At 41.1% G+C, this 20,081-nt stretch overlaps 1 protein-coding gene across 1 annotated transcript in view; it reads right to left on the bottom strand.

Moving 5' to 3' along the window:
* Positions 1 to 20,081, bottom strand: part of PRKN (parkin RBR E3 ubiquitin protein ligase) — a 1,084,792-nt gene that overhangs the window by 540,334 nt on the left and 524,377 nt on the right. The window lies entirely within an intron of this gene.

The raw sequence follows: 20,081 nt of genomic DNA, 5'->3' as shown, positions 1-20,081 counted from the left end.
CAATGAAAGAAATTCAGCAATTCAAATTCAGAATAAACTGCAGGATCTAATGGCCAAAATAACTTTTGCAAACGAGGCTGGCAATTGATTTTTCAAGTAGGTAAGCTGTACAACGCCTCCTCATTCTTCGGGGACTCAGAAATACCCTCACACCCAGGAAAAGTGATTTGCATGCGGCATGAAACTTTAAGTGTGCTGATTTTCAAGCTGTTACAAAAACATGAGCGAATTAATTCTTCTGAGCAGTCAGTTTCTCACCATCTCCGCAGCCCTGAATTCAATGTTAGATTTGTTTTTTAAGCAAAGTTAACAGGCAGGAAGATGAGATGACCCATTTGGTAGTCAAATAAAACAGTGAGGAGTCAATGGCAGTGTAAACACAGTAGCAGGTGAACAAACGAGGGGACAGGCAGTCTTCCAATCACACCCACGAACCGGACTCAAATGCAGCTGGTGGCAGTTCAAGAACATGCTTGCAATTTACCAGGCACCATCAAGGTCAAAGGTAAAGAGTCACTGACAACAACACTGATTGTTCCCCTTGACGAACCCCCGCCCCCCACCAAAAAAAAAAGCCACTTACCAAACTTCTACTCAGTGATTAAAGTGGAAGTTTTTCCTAGGTCTACGAATAAAAGTTTTCCAAATTTGACCTCACTAAGGATTACGGATATAGTAAAATCGTACAAATTTACGTCCTGCAAAATCCACATGTATAATGATTTACGTGATGGGCTAACATGAAGATATACATTTAAAAATCGAACATAATAGAATGTCTTTGACTTTAGAAAAATGTTCTCTAAAAAGCTCTTTCCATTTCTGTGTAAATTTACATCTACGGGAAATTCATTTTGCAGGCCATTAGTCTTCTTGCAATATAACATGCATTAAAATATGATTCAAGTCATTCACAAACGTCAGGTGTCTTTCCCCAGTTTTAAGAGCACTCACAGTCAAAACTCGACTGGAAGAGGACCCCCCGGCTCTCTTCTAGCCGCGATGGCGGCCACGACGGAGGTGTTGATAGTTCCACACGGTATTCAGCGCTGGCCATGCACCAGCCAGCGTGCTGAATATTTTAGTCATCTCGTCTCGTTTCCTCCTCACCGCGCGCCTTTGAAGTTTGGGTTGATTGCTCCCCATTTAAAGTTAAGAAAACTGGGGTTGAGGGAGGTCAAACAACTGTTCCGAATCACTCAGTGCTTGTGGTCACAGTGCAAGTGCAACTCTGTTGGACGATCTATTTTAGGAACCAGGCAGAAGAAACTGCCCTGTATGAAAGGTGCAGGGCTGCCTCTAAGTAAAGAAGAGCGTTAACACTCAGGATCACAGGAGCTGCCATATGCCGGCCGTGGGCTCGCAGGAAGGCATTGGATGAGGCAGAGGTACTACAGTCTGTTAAATAATCCTAAGAGACTGCACACTCAAATCCCTAAAACGGGCAGGTCAAGCCCTGGTGGAATCCCCCTGTAAAATGCTCCTGTAGCTGAGTGTGTGGCTCACACTTTCAACCTGACCTTCCTGCTGTGGCACTGGATGGAGGTCTGTCTCTCGAATGTGATGTACCCTCCAGGGGCAGGGAAGGTGCCCGCTTTGCTCACCTCAGCATCTCCCCCTCCCGGCACTTTGCAAGGAGGAAGCACTGACTTGAAGTTCAAGGAATGCGGGAGGCCAGCTTAGGCACGCAGGTCGCCTCAGGGCTGGCTCCCTAGTGCCTGAAGCCCTTATTCTTCTCCAAACCCTCCCTGGGGGCATGCAACCTCTTTCAAGGCTGTCCTCAATGGTCTTATCCCCAATTTCTGCTACTTGCAAATTGGAGAAATTCCCTACTCGGTGAACATTAGGTCCAGTTCTTCTCTAGCTGGTGTCCTGGATGCAGGTGAAAGAACACACTTCAAAATGAAAACACACGAGGTTTCTTTGAAATTCACTCAAAGTCCAGCAAGTTGTAAGATGAGAAAAATGGTAAGGACTGCCTTTCCCTATAAGACCTTCAAACAAGCTCTGAGGGGCTACAGGGAGTTCAAATAAGATCCACTCTGGAAGTCTTCCAGCATGATCAAATATATCAAGCCTTTACAGAAAGCCATTCCAATCTTTTGCTCTTCCTTTTAAGATACTCGTTCATATTTTGATATATAAGGCTTTGGGAGATAAGAACACTTAATTCTAAAGCTAACCCACCCTACAATGACTAGCCAGGCACATATTAAAGCTATAGATATTCTGTGGGGAAAATATGTCAATTGAAAAACATTCGTACGCACTAGCATCCTTATATAGAAGTATATGATTAATGTATCCTTCATATGCATTATTTCCTGGAATTCCCACAACTGACCCAGTGAGATGGGTATTATTATTTCAGCTTTAACAGCGGCTCAGAGTGTAGTTAAGAAACTTAATCAAGGTCACGACATAGTTCCCCAATGGCAGGATTGGTATCTGCTTATTTTTCAAGGCATCTTACTACCCCCTAAGTCTTTGGAATTAAGATGGGGACTCATGAGAGAGTTTCTTAAAAGCCTATTTTGAAAACTTTTTTTTTAAGTTTATTTATTTATTTTGAGAGGGAGGGGGGCAGAGAGACAGGGAGGTAGAGAATACAAATCAGGCTCCACGCTGTCAGTGCAAGAGTGGGAGGAAAGGCTCAATCCCACAAACCATGAGATCAGGACCTGAGCTGAAATCAAGAGTTGGATATTTAATCAACTGAGCCCTCAGGCACTCCTTAAAAGCCTGTTTTGGATCTATCACTAGAATGGGCTCAGTTGTGCTCGCTTCGGCAGCACATATACTAAAAATTAGAATGGGCTCAGCTTCCTCAAAAAGTTAAACCTAGAATTACCACATGACCCAGAAATCTACTCCTAGGTATCTGCCCCAAAGAAGTAAAAACAAGCTCTCAACACATACTTGTCCACAAATATTCATTAGCAGCACTATTCGCAATAGCCAAAAAGTCAAAATACCCCAGATGCGCATCAACAGGTGAGTGGATACACAAATATGATATATACATGCAACAGAATATTGTTCAGCCGTAAAAAGAAATGCAGCACTGACGCATGTGGCACCACGGATGGACTTGGTAAACACTATGCTAGGTGACAGAAAACACACGCGGAAGAACAAATAGTTTATGATTCCATTCATATGAGATGTCCAGAGCGGGCAAATCTGTAGAGACAGGAAGAAGATTAGGAGTTGCCAGGGACTGGAACAGGGGGCAGGCATGGGGGAGTGACAGCTTAATGGGTAAGGAGTTTTATTCTGGGCTGTAAGAATGTTTTGAAAGTTAGAGGTGGTGGTTTCCCACCATTGGGAATGTACCAAATGCTACTAGATCGTTCCATAAAATGCTTATTTTATGTTGTTTTACACCGTATGACTGCATGATATATTACACTGTATGTTTTCCATTGTATGAAGTTTACCTTGAAAAATGGGCTCAAAGCACTTCTAGAAATTACAAGAAGAAGTTGGGATTCTCTGGTTCCATGACAGAATAAACAAGGAAGAGATTTCCTTTGCCTCATGCATATTGCATTTGCAATAAGATGAGGAAGTTTTCGCAACATAGCTACATCTTCCTGCATCCGGCTTTCTCCCTTAGGTGAGAGTTGCAACAATAGCCAGATCAGGGAGCAGAAGGCTGAGTTTCTGGCCTGACTCCAGGAAGCATATGAACTAGGCAGGTGACACACTCTTGGGGCCATTTTACTCATCTACAGACATGGGTGCGATTAGGCCAGATGGGTGACTGCAACATTACCTTCTAACCTAAAAAAGTGTTATAAGTTAATATTGTATTAATGAAATAAGGTATGGCTTCATTTTGTCTCTGATAGGTTAAATGTTAAATAGTATCCAGAAAGTGCCCGCTGCAAAGCAATACATTAGGAAAATGATGTATGTCATGATAAAAATGAGAAAAGATTGTTCTACAAATGTGGACTGAGTGATAATAGATCAAAGAAAGGTTCGTCAGATTTAGCAATCTACTTAAATGCAAGAGTCTGCAATAGAAGATGGTTTTTTTTTTCTCTATAACTACATGGCTGAGCCCTTTGTGAAAGTACGGTGTTCCCGCACATAGTAAAAATTCTGAACTGCTGAATAATCTTGACCGATTGCACGACTGTGGTCAGCAGAACAACCGCTTCCAACAATGTCTCAGCCCTAATCCCAGGAAGCTGTGAATATACTGGGGGTGGGGGGGATTAAAGTTGCAGGTGGAAGTTAGGTTGCTAATCAGCTGACCTAACAATTGGAAGAGGAGCCTGAATCATCCAGGTGGTACCAACATAATAGCAAGGGTCAAAATGGGGACGTCAGGATAGTCAGTGTTGGAATAATGAAATGTGAGAAAGACTCCATTGCCACTGCTGGCTTTGAAGGGGATGAGCACTAGGGAATTCTAGCGGCCTCAGAAAGCTGGAGAAGGCACATGAACTCTCCCTGTGAGCCTTCAGAAAGGAACATAGCTCCGGCAACACCTTAATTTTAGGACTTGCGATCTATAGAACCATAAAATAATAAACTTGTGTTGTTTTTAAGCCACCAAGTCATTGTAATTTGTTATAGCAGCTAAAGACAACTAATACACTGACTGACTGACTACCCATGGACCTGTGTTGTCAGAACAGACACGGCACCCAGCACACCGTGAGACATTATGTAAAGTCCCGAGGAGGTACTGGGAGGTGAATCTGCACCTGCAGCCATTCTCCCAGAGGCTCGCGGGATGGCTGCAGACAAGAGAAGTTACATTTGTGAGAGAGAGAGGAAGCCTGAGGGCTACTCACGCTGGTTGAACTAGCTCCTGATCACAACCTTGCTGCTCTCAAGGGTACACTTTGAGTAAGTATGTCGCTAACCCAGAGGTTTTGTGACATTCACAACACTTCCACATACAAGTCTTCATTGGATCCCCCACATATGAAAGTAGAGTCAGCATTATTATCCCAATTAGAGGAGAAAATGAGTGAAGGGTGGCAGAGTGACTCTCAAAACGCGTAAAACTACGTGGGAAAATGTGGGAAACAGAGTAAGACGTGAAATTCAAGACACCGAACTCTGACTCTAAGTGTCACCACTATCCAGGCATTTGGACTCTACAGTCAGAACCACTAAGTACCTAGAGAGGGTCCTGGCACACCTTGGTTATCAGGAACCTTCTGGAACTCCTGGCGTTGGTGGCTAATTCCTCACAGTAGTCTGGACCAGGGCTGAGTGACTATCGAAACTGTTATCACAAAGAATTCCTCTGTGACCCCAGAAATTCTAGGAAAGTTGAACCAGGGATCCCCTCCCACTAATCTGCATCTGAGCCCTCGCCTAGCTATGCTGTGTCCTCTTGACCCCAGCATACAGGCATCCCCCATCAAACACCCAGGGATGTTGGGTGCTGTCCCAGTGCTCACACTGGGAGCTTTGAATTCTCCAGCCAGAGAGTACACATTTTAAAGAAGGTGATGACAGTGAAAGAGAGGGATGGGGCAAAAATATATTATGAAAGAGATCAGAAATAGAACCTATAAGAGACAAGATTAATTAGCACACTTGAAGACAAGACAGGTATGAACAAATACCCCATCTTTATAGTTGGATCATTGGACAATAAGAATGGTGTAGATACTGCAGATCCAAATGTGGAACTCAAACATATACATTTTTTTTTAACCAAGTGTGAAATAAATACATTGGTCTCTGCCCCTGGTTTTTTACACAGAGCTCCTAAAACCTTTGTAAGTTGGGCTGTTAGGAGCACCTTTTGTTCTAACATTTAGCCTTTGACCCTCGTTCCTGATGCAGGGCTCCTAAGAGTTCATAATTTCCTGAGTGATAGGAATGTCCTTTGTTCTAATGAGGTGCCTTGGTGGGCTTCCGGATGGGGGCTGATCACCAGAAAGACCAAGCGATGATTAGAAACTTGAAATTTTCAGTGATCTCCCCCATCCTGTCCCCATTCTCCAGAGAGGGGCTGGAGATGATAGGCATAACTTGTCATGCCTACATGACAAGGCCTCCAAAAATCCCAAGATTTTGGTTCCAAAGATCCCCACACAATGGAGGTTAGAGCACTTCTGGGTTGGTAAACATATCCACGTGCCAGGAAGAAGGCAGACTCCAACTCCACAGGGACAGCAGCTCCTGCACTTGAGGCCCTTCTAGACAACCCCTCCACCTGCTCAGGGTCTCTTCATCTGGCTGTTCATCTGTATCCTTTATCATATCCTTTATTATATAAAAGCTGGTACACGTTAAGCGTTCCCTGAGTTCTGTGAACTGTTTTAGCAAATAATCGAATACGAGGAGTGGGGGTGTCACTGGAACCTCTGATTTATATCCAAGTTGGGCAAAAGTTGTGGGTAACCTACTACTTGTGATTGGCATCTGAAGCGGCAGGCAGTCTCATGGGATGGAGCCCCTAACCTGAGGGGTCTGAGGCTATCTCCAGGTAGCCAGTGTCAGAATTGAGTTAGATTACAGGACCCCCAGCTGATGTCAAAGAATTGCTTGATGTGGGGAAAACGCCCATACATCTGGTCTTGGATGTACTGTGTGGTCATAGTGGGAGAAAAAAGAAGAAACACACAGCAGTGTCTTCTCCTTCACACTGAGGAATTGCTACATGTGAACACAGGTCAAACGGTTGTTACTAGGTCTTGTTCATCACTGTAGTTCAGAGCCAGAAGGCATTGACTACCTTGACTTTTTCTTGACTACCCCCATTGGTTTTTCTAGGGAAAGTTTCCATATTATTTTTGCTATGTAAAGAGATTTTTCTGAGAAAAAAAAAAACACCTCCATTATCATGAAGACTTGAGGATGGAATCTGCTTCTGTCTGACACACAGTCTATGGGGTGACACTAGATATCTTGGTGGAGCCCCCTGAGCGCAGGACACATCTACTCCACAGGTTAACGGTGCCCACACCACCTCCTAAAGCATCAACGTGCTCCTCAGTCTGACCAACACAAACCTCTCTGAGAAAGATGCGTTCTATCTTAACAATGCCATTAGAACCAATGCCATTCTAAAAGAAACCAGAACTGAATAGTTCCTCTGAATTGAAAAAGAAATAAAAACACGTAATAATATTTTGCAAGCATTTAAGTATTGATATTGATGACCACTTGTGGATCATTTATACTTTTCCCCTTTGGAAGGCAGAACTATTTCCGCAGCCATGATTATCAAAGTACATACAGACACAATATTAGGGAAGGAAGTACCATAAAGCTGTGATTTCAAGAAAACGAAACCAGTTCACTTCTTACCACTCGGGAAATTGCAGAGCATGAAAAGGAAAGGAAGACAGTTCATTCACTGGAGGCAAGGTTATCAAGAAGTTTAGCAGGACAGTGAAAAGCGTCCACAGATTCTTCATGTCAAACTATTCCTTTAAAGAGCCTCTAGGTGCCTTGAGGTTGTCAGTCAAAAACTTGGCTGAACAGGAGTTGAGGAGAACTCTGCTCAGCCATGAGACCAACATGAGGGGTCTGGGGTCAAACAGCAGAATGTTTGTAACAGAAACAGTTGGAAAGGCACCTGGCCCACAGAGGTGACTGCAGCCTTGTCACATGGAGTGCAAGAGTCACAACATGACTTCACTTAGCTTAAGGAAGTATCGCCACATAATCCAAAAGAATCCCCACAACTTGAAAGTCTTCTAGAAATCAAGACAATGGCACTAGAATTTGTTTTCAACTATATGGAAATACGTCTGTTGTTTTTCCTCCCTTACCTGAAAAGCAGTGGGGCCCCACATGATGGCAGAATGAGGGAAACATATAAAAAGAAAAAAAAAGAACAGAAAGAAAATACCAGTAATGACATTATAACAACGGTAAGGAGACTAAAGGCATATGGAGGAAGCTAAATTGCAGCATGAGAATAAGGCCCGTGAAAAATTTTTAATTATTTTAGAGACGTTGGAAAAATAGGACCCACCTACAGAATCCCAATGTTGCTCTTACTAATTGCCACTTCTCTTTTCCAAATTTTGAAAAAAAAAGGATCCATATTCATAGCAAGTAGGATGATGAGGTGTGCTAAGTTAAATCGTCTCACGTTTGCACTCCCTTCATTCGCTTCCAGCGATAGTGTCACCACCATGCCACCTGCCTGTTCTCAAGGCAAGTGAGCTGTGCTTCCCCCGGATTCCCTTTGGCCAATGAGACCTTGAAGGTGTGACGTGAGCAGGGGGCAACGTGGGCTTGGGCAGCTGAGTTGCTTTCTCGCTCTTCTTCAGTCGTCTTGAGAAGATTGTGCTCTGCTGGTTGCTGGTCCCGGGACACGGAGAGGACGTGAACCCGACCCCTCGGTGCCCTGCTGAGCTCAGTCCAGCCCGGAGAACCAAACCCCAGCTGACGTGCAGACACCTCCTGTGTCTATAGAAGCAAGAGATGCATCCTTTCTTTCTAGGTCACGTGGACTTTAAAATGGTCACAGAGCAAAACTGAATGATACCTCATCTGTCTGGATTGTTCAGGAAGTCCCAGATTCTCTGTTGCCCAGAACATTACTAATAGTGCCTCCCTTCATCCCCTACATGAGCGTCATAACAACAACAGCTATGTAGCTTCATATAATTTTTAAAAGCCTCATTTACACATGATCTTTAAATCTTGCCTCTCTTCTTTCTGCTTCCTGCTGTATCTGAGGGATGTCTGTTACCCACTCTCATCTGCCCTACTCAGTGCCTTCCACTCAATGCTCCTAGTGCTAGCCTACCCTCAGATGGTTCCCTCCTGGCACCTTCTTCCTTTCTTTTTGCTCTTATGTATCTGGACTCCCCCCCCCCAATAAAAAATTCATTTGTATTGCTTTCATTTCTTAATAACTACAGTTCCGTCAACAATTGTCAGTGAAATCTCATTTATTGTCTACCCTCTGCACCATTCACCTAGCTCACCACAAGGCAGTCATCTGGCCCTCCTTTTATCTTCTCTAAAATACCAAAGACAGCAGGAGACACCCTGGCTGCAGATTTAAGGAGGCACTCACTCTTGGGGGTGGGGTGGGGGGGCAAATGTTTTCCCACTCTGAAACATTAACACAGCTCCTTCCCTGGGCTGGACTGCTCTCCACCTGGTTAATCCCTGTATATGTTTCAAAGCTCAGCTAAAGCCTACTTCTTTGCAAAGCTCTTTCCTGACACAAGGCAGGCATTCAACACTACTGGAGAGAGGCATAGAAACATAAATGAATACATCGCTGAGAATTGAAAGCTAGTGTGACTCATCTACCCACCAAGTGCCCAACACCCTTCTGTGCCAGCACTGCCTCATTCGTAAGAGGAGAGGGTTAAACTGCAAGGTCTTTTGTGGTCCTTGGCAGTTTAAAGTAATACTATTATATGATAACCTTTGGTTTATGAAGATAGGACATTCTGGTAGGGAAGGAATGGCATGGAGAAAGGTATGGATGATAGAAAGTGGGGGGCATGTGGGCACCGTGAATTAGCTAGGATTGGTTACAGCATTGGGTTATATTTACCATATGATATGAAGTAAACAGCAACCCAAAAATGTAGATTTTCTGGGCCCCTCCTTTCTACCCACCCCTTCCGTCCCACACACAACTTCCCAGTACCAAAGTTACCTCTGAGCTACATGTTAGCTACTAGAGCTCTGTTCTCTGATCCTCAAGCACTCAGGTATGTTGTGGCAGATACCTTAATCATCCTTTACATCACTTCTTGCATTTATAATGAATTGTTCCACATTTGGCTCCCTAGATAACAGTGTATGTTCTAGACTACAGACACTCAGCACTATACCCCTGACTTCTGGGACAGTGATTAAAACAGTATCAGAATATTCATCACCTATGAAATGGTCTTGCCCAAAATGGTTCATACGAACCTACCTATGGAGAATCAATCAGACAAATCCAGAAGTTGGCACATTTTACAAGAAAGCCAGCCAGGGTGACCTTTGGAATTCTGGGCCGTGTCTAACATTCTAGGTTGTGGAATTCTATAGTGTGGTTGGTGTTTTTCATGTTTTTCATGAACTCTGAGCTCTTTTAAAACTCCGAGGAGTGTAGGAGACTAGCATGAAGGCTGTGACTCTTACTTGTACATGTATATGAATTTTGTCCAGTAGAAGCACAACTGATTTTCCCTTCTCAGCCCAAAGAAGCCAGCTATTTGCAGGTATTAAACTTATTTCAGCATTCACGATTGCTTATGTACGTTTCTGCTATTTGGATTCTCCTCTGAATGGGTTTTAAATACTTTACTGATTCCTTCATTAATTAAAGATTTAAGTAAAATCTTTGACATGTATCCATTTTATATTTGTATGGGAGTCACAATTTCATGCGTTTGTAAAATGACCGTCACAGTTTTGGATACCATCCTCCTAGCTGCCAATGAATTTATGCGACAGGCCAGGTAAACTATGTAGATGAAGTGTATCCCCCCGCCACCCCGGAAGTGTGGAATGACTTTTGTTTCCACAGTGAAAGCCAAATGGCAATAGAAATAGGTTTTTAACCTCGCTGACTGTTTCTCTTGTACTTTTTCTTTTCTGCAGATCCTGTTTTCCTTTTTCTTTCTAGTTTGTGAACGTCCAATCAGTTATTATCCTGGGGTGGCATCACAGACTGAGAATGTGGTTTTATAGTCTGAACACTTGGATGGTTTGCAGATAGATGACAGAGATCTATTCTCTTTTGGGAGGCAGAGGACAAAGACTTGGTTCTGTTTTTCTTTGTCTGTTTTGATTCCAAACTAATCAAGAATTTTGTGGCCACTGGAAAGAACAGCTCTCAGATATCTGGACCAATGCATTTTGGTGTTTCTAGGTTTACTCCTGACTACACAACTCAAGTTGTAAAACTGAAACCCAAGTTCTCTGTGTGTGAGTTCTGAGTCCCTAATGCAGAAAAGCCTTTACCTCTCACTGTGAGAGTGTGAAATGTTTACCTAATCCCAGAAAGCATTAATGAGCTAGATGATAAAATCTCATAAATTAAAGGAGTTCTGTTCTGATTACCTTTATAATGGTAAATAAGTGTGTATATAAATTGAAATTCCCAGAATCTCCAGAAAAGGAATTAACCTTACACTTTAAATGTGCTACATTAATTTTTTCCTTACGAAAACTAACTCACATCATTTTATATTTATTCAAACCAATGGGATGTACACACCAAGAGTAAACCCTAATATAAACTATGACTTTGGGATATTATGATGTGTCAGTATCAGTTAATCAGTTCTAACAAATGTACCACTGTGGTGGGGGATGTTGATAATGGGGAGGCTGTGTATGTGTGGGTATAGAGCATCTATGGGAAATCTTTCTACCTTCATTTCAACTTAGCTATGTACCCATACTGCTCTAAAACAATGTCTTGAAAAATTCAGATGTCTTGGGTTGCCTGCTGGGTGGCTTAGTCAGTTGAGTGTCTGACTCCTGATTTCGGCTCAGGTCATGATCCTAGGATCATGGGATCGAGCCCCGTTTTGGACTCCACACTGAGCATGGAGTCTCCTTAAGATTCTCTCTCTCTCCCTCCCTCCCTCCCTCCCTCTGCCCCTCTGCCTTCCCTCCCACTGTTTTCTCTCTCTTAAAAAAAATTCAGAAGTCTTTTCTCTAGTTTATCACTATTAACTATAAAGTAAGCATATATATTATTTCAGGTGTGTTTGTATTCCCTAACCTCTATATTGTCCTATTCAAATAAGCTAACGTTACTCCTAAATAATGTTTAAGATGATGAAAAATGTTTGTGTTCATTGAATAATTATTTTGATATACTTTTTGTATCAATTGTAATTACATTTTGTAGAATATCAGCTTAAAGATAATATCCAAGATCTTTAGGTAACTTGAAACCCTGGACTAACATTACATTATTTAATAGAATATTGTTGGATACTCAGAAGACTTTAAATGAGTGAAAGAATACTGAAAATTACCTGTTAGGCAAAACTTAGCCACACACCCTCGACTTAGCTCTATCAACTATTAACACTTTGTTTTATTGGATTTATCTTTTTCTTCCTTTATGCTCACACATGGACAGACTTTTTTTTCCTATATCTTTTGAAAGTAATTTGCAGATATTGTTATGTGACTCAACACTTCAGCATGGATGACCTAAGAATAACTCCATTATTCTGCACTATAAAACCTTTTTTATACCGATTTAAAAATTTTTTAGTTTGTTAACATATAGTGTTATATTAGTTTCAGGTGTACAATATAGTGATTCAACACCTTCATACAACACCTGGTGCTCATCACAGCAAGTGCACTCCTTAATCCCCACCATCTATTTAGCCTACCCCCCTCTGGTAAACATCTCTTTGTTCTCTATAGTTAAGAGTCTGTTTCTTGGCTTGTCTCTCTCTCTTTTTTCCGCTCTGTTCATTTGTTTTGTTTCTTAAATTTCATATATGAGTGAAATCATATGGTATTTGTCTTTTTCTGACTGACTTATTTCTCTTCGCATTATACTCTCTAGCTCCATCTACGTTGCTGCAAATGGCAAGATTTTATTGTTTTTATGGTTAAATAATATTCCATTATATATATACCACATCTTCTTTATCCACTCATCAATTGATGGACCCTTGGGCTGCTTCCACAATTTGGCTATTTTCACCCCTAAGTAAAATGAAGTTATTTAAATAAAATAATTTTACCTAAAATGTAATTCATGTTAAAATTTCCCATTTGTCACCAAATGATCTTTAATATTGCCCATTTATTTTTTCAATCCAGTTTCCAAACAGTCCTGGATTGAAGCTGCTTGATATTTCCATTTTGTCTTTTCAAAGTCAGGAACGATCCCCTGGTATTGTTGACTTCTTTAAATTATTAGAAGTATATTATTTTTGAAAGGAGAAAGCCATGATTCTCATACAAATATAAAATAAACATGTGTCAAAGATATTATTTAACTTACCAATCTTTAAGGGAACAGCAAAATGTTAAAAACCAGTTCAGAGGAGAGCCGTGAGAGCAGCCACACGTAGGCAGTAGGGATGTCGAAATGTACAGGGAGTGTCTAATGTGTCTGAGAAACCTGGGTTGTAGGCATAGCCCTAAGGGGCTATAGGTAGCCTTGCAGAAACTAACAGATGCAATACTGGCTTTTTTGTAGGGAGGAAGGGACAAAATCCACGTGTATATCTTTATATAAACAAGTAATTCACATTAATTTCCAGGTTTTTAAAATAGGTCAGGGGTGCCTGGGTGGCTCAGTCAGTTGAGCGTCCAACTTTGGGTCAGGTCATTATCTCACAGTATGTGGGTTTAGGCCCCACATCCAGCTTTGCACTGACAGTGCAGAGCCTGCTTCGATTCTCTGTCTCCCTCTCTCTCTGCCCCTCCCCCACCTGTACTTTCTCTCTCAAAAATAAACATTAAAAAAATTAAATAGTTCAAACACAATGAATGGTGAAGACCGCCATAGAACCAGATAATGTAATGTGGTCAGCATGCTAGACAGGTCTAGCATTCCACAAAACTCTCAGTGATTTATATATCTAGATCTAGATAGATATATATTGTATATCTATCTAGATCTAGATATATATATTGATCTATATATATATATATATATATATATATATATATATATCTTGCTATTTCCAAGCTATTCATATTTTTTCCTGTCTCTCCCGGCTTATGATAATAATAATCACAAATATTAATAATGCTCACTAAAAAGACTGGTGTTAGACTTTAGGCTTGGCCTGATTATGTATTCAGGTGGGGCAGGAATGTTAATTTACTATATAGGCTTCCTTGACTTTGCTTCTCAAGTCTAGTACCATACAATATAAGTAACTACTAAAAAGCCATCACATTGTTCATAGCTTTCGTAAGGCGTTTCAGACTGGATTTTTTGTATCTCTACAATTTGCTATTCTTTGACTCTAAAACTAAGCTCAAGACTCTCCCCACCAGGTAACACCTTCATAACATAGAAATTTGGGTGAATTCTTCTCTTGAAGTTCTGAAAATGTGCTAAGGTTCATAGTGTGTCAGGAACGGATCTTTCCACTTGCAAGGCTGATGTCCTACAAACTAGGTGAGAGGATAATCTTCTTGGGAGTGGTAGGTGGTCCCATAGAGTCAACAATTATTCCCTAAAAGATTTGTCAGTTTTGATACAATAAGATTCATTCTCAAATATGATATTTCAGATTGTCCACAGCTGTACACTTTATTTGTCCAATTATATTCTGGAAAAAAAAAACTTTATCCAATCTCTGAAAACTATTATATTGCCATGAAAAGTAAGGGAAGTTTAGTAAGAATATCTGAATTCTGCAGTGGCAGTACAAATCAGATATTATTTTGAAAAGTTTGATTTTGCTATAGACAAATAGGGTCTACTGGATGTTTGTACAGAACAGAAAGTTTAAAATGACAAAGGGCTTTGTGAGATATTCAGAAAATTGAATAATATTACATCAACAATATTGCAAGCAAATAATGAAGATAAAATTGTCTTCCTCAGTTCATTCAATCCTAAGTAATGACACTTGTGTTGTGGAATCTTGGATTAGGAGTCTGATTCCATTTGAAAGAATCCTAGAAATCCTGACTCAGTCCACTGATACATCTGATATTTGTCTTAGCATTGTCAGCTTAAAAACCTACACCCAAGAGACGGTTATTTGGAACATCAGTAGTTTAGAGAAACTGACAACATATTTTTTTTATTATTATTTCTTAGATACTCAAGAAGTTTATGGTTTTATGCTCCTTTGTGCCAGTCTATTGCAGACTTTATAAAAGCATAATGCAATTCAGTTCCTGAACATAAGTTAATGGTCATCCCAGACCCCCAAGAAGAAGAGCCAGAAAGTCACTATTCTAAAATCAGAATGTCTACGTTATGTGTAACAAGAAGGGCAATTCCTTCTCTTTACATCTGTGCATTAAAAATGCAGGACCTACAAATGCCCAGTTTCCAACAAGGCTAACTGTAGCATCTCAGAGCTGTTCCTCTACAGCAAAGCTAATTTTGGTGTGCTTGTTCCCCAGATACATTAGACTCTCCCTGCATAGACCAAGAAATTCATACAGGCCACCTTGTTTGGCCACGTAATACTATTACTGACAGGACAGAACTGGAAGATGCCACTATCTGGTTATAGATGTTGATAGAGATCATAATAAAGGGATGGGATTTGACAGAAAGGGTATGCAAAAACAGATTAACGTACCATTTTAAGACAAGATACAAATGCATTATTAATGATGCATTTTAACTTTGGCTCAAGTTTTTAATTAAAATATTTGGTTTGGGGCGCCTGGGTGGCTCAGTCGGTTAAGCGTCCGACTTCAGCTCAGGTCACGATCTCGCGGTCCGTGAGTTCGAGCCCCGCGTCGGGCTCTGGGCTGACGGCTCAGAGCCTGGAGCCTGCTTCCGATTCTGTGTCTCCCTCTCTCTCTGCCCCTGCCCTGTTCATGCTCTGTCTCTCTCTGTCTCAAAAATAAATAAAACGTTTAAAAAAAAATATTTGGTTTATTAAAATGCCTTTCTTAAAGCATAAGAGTGTCAGTACGAGCAGACAAGGAAACAAAGACACATCCCTATAAATTACAGACAATTTGAAATATGGCCTTCTGAGCCACCAAATTTACTGGAGCACATTTGTAGTCCTTACAATTACGGAATTTCTTCAGCGAAGCCACAGAGAGAACCTCTGGGGAGAGGTAAAAGTATTTTACTGCTGCTCTCCAAACTTATTGGAGCTAAAGGCATTTAAAATTCCTCCATTCAGCAAGGTTTTGTTATTCCATGCTTTCCTTTGTTCCAATTCAAACAGACTGCAAGACCCTGGAATTGCAAATTGCCCTCATTGTATTTATTCAAAATAAAAAAGCTCAAGAGAGTGGATCAAGAAATAGGAACATCTTTATGAAACAGAGTAAATGAGGGAAGACTGTTGATAGCATTTATTTGGCAACATTGAGATGGAAACCACAATCCAAGAGAAGGGCAGGAAAATTTCTATCGAATATCTATAATTAAATAATACAGCATGCAACCCTTTATCAGGAGGCAAAAAATAGCGAGGTAACCACCACGCGGTATTTTGAGGCAAAAATTTAAATTAGACATTTGCAATGGTGATGCTTACTGAAGACTGCTTTCTTTCTAAGACACATTCAGGGAAGACAAGAAATCTTTATCCCTATCTGTGTTGTAAATGGCAATTTTTGCCTCAGAACTGCTACTTACTTCCAGAACCCGCTAAAATGCCATCAAACTTTTTTTTTCTTTACGGCCTTCTTAAGGCAAAAAAGTATTTTAATTTAGTTTTAAGATATTTTAGGCTTATTAACCTCAACAGTGAACTTAAAGATTTTCCATTAAATTCACTGTCCATCAGACGGTTATAGACATATTACCATCTCCTGCCAGTGCCTTGCCTCTTTTATGAAGGTGGCAGTAGGTAGAAAATGATTTGGTCAAATTTAAAAAAATAAATGAACAAACCACAGAACTATTTGATGTCTTTACCAAAGTCATTGGTACACTTTAAGCCAAGGTCTGTGCTAGTCCAGGGGACGATGACACTGTTTGTCATTTATTTTAATCTACTTCATTTTTTTCAAATGCACAAATGAATAAGTATCTTTTAGATATGAAAAGTGATATATAGATAATGTATTTTGGAGAACATAACAATTGCATGCTATTTCAAAAACGACCATTTTATGCTTTTAAAGAGTTTTTCAATAAGTAATAGTAGAGAGAACAGATTTCTCAGACTGCAGGGAAAATGGAAGTCATTACTGCACTTCATCCCACCTTCTCCACCATGTTCTGTATTATCCATAATCTGTATTGTGATAGAATTTCAAGATATTGTCCCTAAAATCCTGCAGCTGGAGGCTTACGGGATCTGATAACTTGACGAAGAGTTGGGAAGGTTTTACCAGGATAACCTGCAGGCCTCTTTCAACCTCAGGCCTCCATCACACCCACCTCCCTGCAAAGCCAGGTACATTCTAGACGCTGATAGACCACACAGTAGCTGCTGTTTTCCTCGCTGCTCAGTCACGGTCTCCTTTCTGTTCTGCCCCCTCCTTGGGGCCATTGCAGACTCATCAGAGCAAAGTTCCTGATTCCTCTGTGCCTTCCATCCACCTCTGCTGAATGACTGCCCCTTCTACTGTTATTTACTGTCCATGGTGAAACTTTCAAGGGTGGCAACTGAACCTCTCTCCTTCTTGGGCCAAGAACAGTGTCTGCTCAGAAGAGTATCACTGAGTTCTTTGAAGAAAAGGAGAAAGGAGTCTGTCCCAAACATTTGCCTTATGAACACACTCCTTAAAAAGCAAAGAACAGAGTCAACTGATTGATTTTATCAGAGCTAAGAAGCTTACGTTGGAAGGGAATTTCTCAGCCAGGCAGACACTTTGAAGACTTAATTGTTGCTGGATCACAATGACCTATTTAATGCTATAGAGAACACAGAATACATGCTATATTTAGGAACTTCAAAGGAAAGTAACTATTTACTTTTTTTTTTCTGTAGAAAAGAGAAACATGCTTCCTATTTGACCTTTTATCCTCAAGTTATATACGAAGACGATTAAATTTGTCTGTATTGTCTGAGTGATCCATTCCAAGTAGAGAATCATAACACAGTGGAAAATACCAAGACTGACTTTAGTCTCACGAATATAAATAAATTGAGAAATACTGAATGAAGGGGTGCCTGGGTGGCTCAGTCAGTAAGCATCCAACTCTTGATTTTGGGTCAGGTCATGATCTTATGATTCGTGGGTTCAAGCCCTGCATCGGGCTCCGCACTCACAGTGCAGAGCCTTCTTGGGATTCTTTCCCTCTCTCTGCCCCTTCCCTGCTCTCTCTCTCTTTCAAAATAAATAAACGTTAAAAAAAAATATTGAATGGAAAGCAGAAATGGGAGAGAAAGCCTCAGTCATTGGAAGCCCAGACAGAATATGTCTTTCAAAATAAGAAGCAGAAGTAATGCGCATCTCATGACTTACATGAGACATCTCATTACTTACAATGACATACAGATCATTGTTTTGTTTGTTTTAGTAAAGTGAGAAACAAACGCATTGCCATCAAAGCCCTACAACGTAATCGGTTAGTGTGCAGATCACATGGCACAAGTAGGCAAAGATGCCAGGTGTCCAGTAACATGAGATAAAGTGAAATACAAACTTCCATTTACCTAAAAAAAGTTTCCTGCTCTTAGAACCAGACTCTTGGAATCCAGAAAGAATTGGGGTTCCTGGAGAGAGGTATGAGAATCCAGGTTCAAAGACAAGGTCCAGCACTGGAGAAAACTATTTCACCCTATTAAGGTCAGAAATGGAGAGACTGGGGCTAAGAGACTGACTGCCCTGGGTTCTCACCATCACTGAAGCCACAATCGCATTTACCAACAGGTTCTCTTGGGGTTAGCGGGGGGTGAGGGGAAGGTCTCATGTGAAGCACTTGCTGATTTCTATGATATCAATACTTTTGCATGGCTGGTTTCAAGCTGCCAGCCTGAAGCCACGAAACCAGTGTCAGGCACTCAGTAAGGAGCCTGTTCTAATAGTATTTCTACCACCTGGATGTTGTAGGTGAAAATGACCTCAAAAACACAGACACAAGTAATAGCAAAATGTAGTGAGATGATCACTAAATATCGAGTTAGAGTGTTTGTTACCATTTGAAAATATAATTTACTAAATTGTAAGTATAAGATACAATCTTTACGGTAATTGTGTTTAACAACCAGCTCTTGAAATTCCTAAAAACATACGACAATGGATTCTTGCCCACCAGAGTGCACCACTGCTCAGCCCCTCCCACGAGTGCCCCTACCTTCGCTTTATCCATGCAAAACTGTAATGAGAGGAAGGCCTGGGCTCTCATTAAAGCAGAAACATATACTTCACCATCGCCACATTCACCATTGTTGGCAACACCAGCAAGGAAGAGAATTCAGGAAGACCTCGCAGGTACCTGGATGGCCCAGTCAGTTAAGGGTCAGATTCCAGATTTCGGCTCAGGTCACAATCTCACAGTTTGTGAGTTCGAGCCCTGCACTGGGTTCTGCACTGGCAGTGTGGAGTCTGCTTGGGATTCTCTCTCTCCCTCTCTCTCTGACCCTCCGCATTTCACGCGTGCATGCGTGCTCTTTCAAAATAAATAAATAAACTTAAAAAAAAAAAAAGTTCTCATCAGCTCTTCCCAGGCAGTAATGATCGTGGTTCCCTGCTTATTCTCTTTTGTTCCTGGCTCTCCTTAGGAGATTTAGCTCCTAGCTTTCTTTCTTAATTTTTTCCTGGGGGGTTCTTCATGTCTTCAAGGCATGCCGAATGCTTTTCCCGCCAGGGTCCCTTCAGGTTGTTCAGTGATGGAGATTCCACCTTATGTACAAACATCACGTTGAGCTGTCTTAATGTGTCATTCCTTTTCTGTAGGGCCATTACCCAGGTGCAGGGATTTATGTGTCATTGTCTTTCTGTGGGGCCATTACCCAGGTTCAGGGAGGTCACAGGTGCAAGTCAGGGCACCTCTCCTGGTTCATAATACTTCTGTATCCACATTCCCATATGCGGTAGCTTGAACTTCATTTCTCATTCATTAGTAAATTATGATACAGCCTTTATGACTCTCTAAGAGAATTACTCTTTCAGTTTAAGCCAAGTATAACCTATAAAAATGCTGCCTGGATTCTAATTAACGGTGTATCAGAATGTTCTCTTTGAATGAGTACAACCATTGCTCCATCTGGTTTCTTCCCTCCAACGCCCTGCTTCTCTGCAATGCCACCATGCCGACTGATCTTCCCAGGCCCAGTTGAGAAAAGATCACTCTCCCTCCTCCCAGACCATCAACAGCTCCCATTAGGCACCAAACAAGCTCCTTCTATTACATCCAAAGCTTTCTGTAACTTGAATTCACCTATCCTTTTATCCTCAGTTTGTTTGCCATATATACTGAGCTCTAGTCAAGTCAGATTATATGCCAATCTATAAAGATTTCCTGTTTCCACATCTCTGCTCGTCCTTTCCATCATGTACAAGGACAAGGTTCTTTCTCCATCTCTACC

Source organism: Lynx rufus, unplaced genomic scaffold (assembly GCF_022079265.1).
Source record: "Lynx rufus isolate CCGP_SWC_20201006 ecotype Redwood Valley unplaced genomic scaffold, mLynRuf1.p SCAF_6, whole genome shotgun sequence".
In the NCBI taxonomy this organism is placed as follows: Eukaryota; Metazoa; Chordata; class Mammalia; order Carnivora; family Felidae; genus Lynx; species Lynx rufus.
This window is presented reverse-complemented; position numbering and strand designations above follow the sequence as displayed.